This window comes from Octodon degus, unplaced genomic scaffold, assembly GCF_000260255.1.
Source record: "Octodon degus isolate 3935 unplaced genomic scaffold, OctDeg1.0 scaffold00039, whole genome shotgun sequence".
Taxonomy (NCBI): Eukaryota; Metazoa; Chordata; class Mammalia; order Rodentia; family Octodontidae; genus Octodon; species Octodon degus.
In genome coordinates this window covers 14,206,845-14,210,605 of record NW_004524615.1, presented here as the reverse complement: position 1 = coordinate 14,210,605, position 3,761 = coordinate 14,206,845, and the positions used below count along the sequence as shown (strand labels likewise).

The following is a 3,761-nucleotide window of genomic DNA, read 5'->3' as shown; positions in this document are numbered from 1 at the left end:
GGACCTGAGGTGGGCTAGCTAGCGGAATTGTCATGCTATCCAGCCCTTCAGAGAGGGACAAGGATGCCTGGCAAGCGCAAGGTCCTGAGTTTGATTTGTGGAACTGAAACACAAAGAGGGACAAGGAGCTGATACTGACAACTCTCTCCCTCCCTCCCACCTTCCCTGTCGTCCTCTGTCACACCTGCTGTGGTCTTTTGTGTCTTCCCAAAGTTCCTGTGTTGCATTCTTGAGCCCCAGCACCACAGTGTTGGAGCATGGGATCTTTGAGGTCACCAGGCCTCTGTTCTCATGAAGATTCACATTGCTGTCACAGGATTGGGTTCATCATTGAACAGTTCCATTACTAAAGTGAGTTCGGTCTCTTCATCCTCTCTCGGCTCTCTTGCTGGACTGCCTTCTGCCCTGAGTTGACACCACACAGAGGCCTCTGCCAGATGTGGGCCCCGGCCTTGGAGTTCCCAGCCTTCTGACTGTGAGCAGCATACTCCTTTTCTTTATAAAGGACGCACTGGTGGCGTTCTGTTACAGGGACAGAAAATCGCCAAAGCCATAGCCATCCCATCCTCCTCCACTGTTTTCCACAGCAGCCGGAAGTACATGGAAGGCCTGGCCAGTGGGCTGGGCCCGTCTTCACAGAACAGTGGTGAGGACAGGTGGAGAAGGGCAGCAGGCGCTGTGCTCTCAGTGACTCTGTCAACATCCCTACACATCTATGTGACAATGTTGTGCACATCCGAAAAGCAAATCAGAGCGCCTGCTCTGGTCAGCATGTCCACAACGTCTACCGGGCCTTGCCAAGCTGGTCCAAATAGAATTTTACAGCCTGTCCTCACACGGGAAGCTGCAGGTAGCACAAATTTCAGGACTACGTACACAACCCAGTCTCTCTCTCTCTCTCTCTCTCTCTCTCTCTCTCTCTCCCTAAACCTCACTGGGGATTGAACTCAGGCCCTTGTGCTTGCCAGGGAAGCAATTATTCCACTGAGCCATCTCCCCGGCCCTCAGTGACTCTCTCTGACAGCAGCTAGCCCCTGCACTGTCCCTGCACTGTTTCTTTCCAGAACTGTAATTTCAAATCTAAAAACAATTCGAGAAGGTGCTAAAAATAAAAAATAGTAATAATCACCATGTCCCCTCTGCCGCTCTCTCTGCATTTCCATGCACAGGGAAAAGAACTATTTCAGCTCCTCTGTGGGGACAGATGTGCCCTGACCTAGCTTCCCTTCCTGGCTGTCCTGAGCTATCTTGGAAACTGGGTCTGCTCCGCGACCCACGTGTCTTCCAAGCCGGAGCAGCCCGGGCCCTGAGGGTTGAGGTGCTCAGCTTCTGCTTTCGCAGCCCCACCCCTCAGGCCGGCCCCACACCCCATCGGCCCTGCACACGCACCTGTGGGCCTCACCCTCACACGCGTGCGTGCCACAGTGCTGTCTGCCCATCCTCCGGGCCTGGGGCAGGAGCTGGGGTGGAGGAGAACCTGGAGCTCTTCACCCCCTCCTGGGTGCTTACAGTCAGGAAGCCCAGACACATGGTCAGGACACCCAGTGTCCCCCAAGCCCTGAGAGTTCACGGTGACCGATTAGGGCATAAAGTCCTCTGCCCTAACCAGCTTGTGTCCTCCCTTCTGACCCCCTCTGCCTCCCTGGAAGCCCCCTTCTCTGAACTCTCCTGAGTGGGTGTTAAGAGGGACCAAGATGCCTCAGGGGCTCGGGTTCTTTCTGTTTATGGGTTTGATTCATCAGTGTAGAGATTAAACCCTCAGGACGGCTGTTGTTCTTCAGTGAACAGTGACTGAACACTGACGTTCGTCATGAACCAGGTGCCACATCCCAACAGCAGTGTCCAGTCAGAATCCGGTGGTACCAACACAGGCTGTGCTGCCCCTGGCCCGGTGGAACCCCAGCAGTGCGAAGTACAGTTTGAACAACTGTGGAATTCTCTCACTGATTCTGGTTCCAGGACAGCCATGACCCTCTGCCTCTCCTCTACCCACTGTCTGTGTCCCTCCCTCTCAGCCTAATCCAGAGCAGCCCCAAGAGCACAGTGGTAAGTTCCTCCGGCCACTTCCATGGAATGTTCCTGCAGATTACAAGCCAGAAGGATGTCATGGAGCAGCATCAGACCCCCAACCGCACAGGACATCCTGTCCACCGTCAAGCTTCATGCATCCCTAGATAACAAGTATGTGGTCCATCTCCAGGGAGACAGCTACAACTACCTGACCCACTCCCTCCGCAGTGACAATAAGAGTCCTGGGTGCAGGTCCTCACCTTACCTATCCACCTGGACGTGCAGCCTGCTGAGAACAAACTGCTAGCTCTACATCAGTGGTGGCTCCTCCTGCAGTGAGGGAAGCGGCCTGAAGCCCCTGGATGTGCCCAGCCCCATTTTGCAGAATGAGGCCACCCTGGTGATCTTACAGGACAGCACCAAACATGTCAAAGATGGGCCCCTGTCCCTCATCACATCTGCTTCTAGTCCGTCTACAACACAGAGCAGGTGCCCCCAGTGGCAAGCTGCTTGCTGCCAGGTTTGATAACTCCTGCATAAACCTGGAGTTTACAGTCCAAGAAGTTGAAGTCAGAGCCCCACCTCACAGACACATCATGTATCCACTTGACTTAGGTACTCTGGAGGAAGAGGAGGATGGGGAGGACAGCACAGGCACAGAGATGAAGATCCTGTGGGGACACCATGGACAGTTGTACAACACATGTGTTCTGAGGACATGTCCATCAGGTACTGGGATCTGGGGAGTTTTACCAACACAGCGCTGTGCAAGGACATCCGTACCCCAAGTGTGACCTAGGCACTAGCCCTTACAGCCTATACTTTGCCCGTGGGCCCCATGAGCGCACTGCTGGGCTACGATCCTTCGATCGGATATACCCGCTGGGAACATAGGCAGGACACCTGGCAGATGTGGACTGCGTCAGATTTCATCCTACCTCTAACTATTTAACCACAGGCTCGAATGACAAGACTGTCAGGTTGTGCAGCGCCCAGTAGGGGAACTCAGAGAGGCCCTTCTCAGGCCACCTTTGGCCCTGCTTTCTCTGGCTTTCTCTCCCAAGGGAAGTACTTGGCATCCCCTGGGGAGGACCAGGAGCTGAAACTGCAGCACCCGGCCTCCGGGGTCCTTTTTAAAGAGCTGAGAGGCCACACATTTAAAGAGATGAGAGCCTCATCATCATCCCTGACAGTGGCCTAGTGGCCTCTGCCTTCATGGACAGTTCAGTAGACATGTGGACCTCCGGAACACATGCTGTAGCGTGCCCGCAGACGGCTCCTCCAGTAAGCTTAGGAGTGTCTACACTGGGCAGAGGAGCAGTGTCCTGGAAGTGCAGTTCATGGCCCACAAGCTGCTTCTGGTGACCGGGATTGAACAGCAGAGTCAGGAGCACAGATTCTTACACTGGCTGGAATGGGCTGGCTTTGGTGAGAGGCTCTGGCCACGACATGGGTGGACTGAGCAAGTCACTGATGGACTGTGACAGGGCCCAACCCCTGCGCAGCCTCAGTGTCACAGGACTCAGGCAGGGCCAGGGCCTGGCCCAGGACATCTGGGCTTGAGATGGACACTGGGGTGCTCTGAGGTCGGTGGCATGTTCCTACCAGACCCTTGGGACCCCATGTGCGGGCACTCTCCTGGTTGCATCTTATCCTCCTCCCACTGTGCTTGCTGAGGACAGCTGCCTAGGGCCCTGTACAGCACCCCAAGCGCCCTTAGATGGGCCACCCTCAAGGAGGGAAGAGGGGAC

The 3,761-nt window shown here is 55.3% G+C and overlaps 1 pseudogene; it reads left to right on the top strand.

The window, feature by feature from the left end:
• Positions 1 to 1,810: 1,810 nt before the first annotated feature.
• LOC101580862 lies at positions 1,811 to 3,494 on the top strand (annotated as a pseudogene).
• The last annotated feature ends 267 nt before the right edge of the window (positions 3,495 to 3,761 follow it).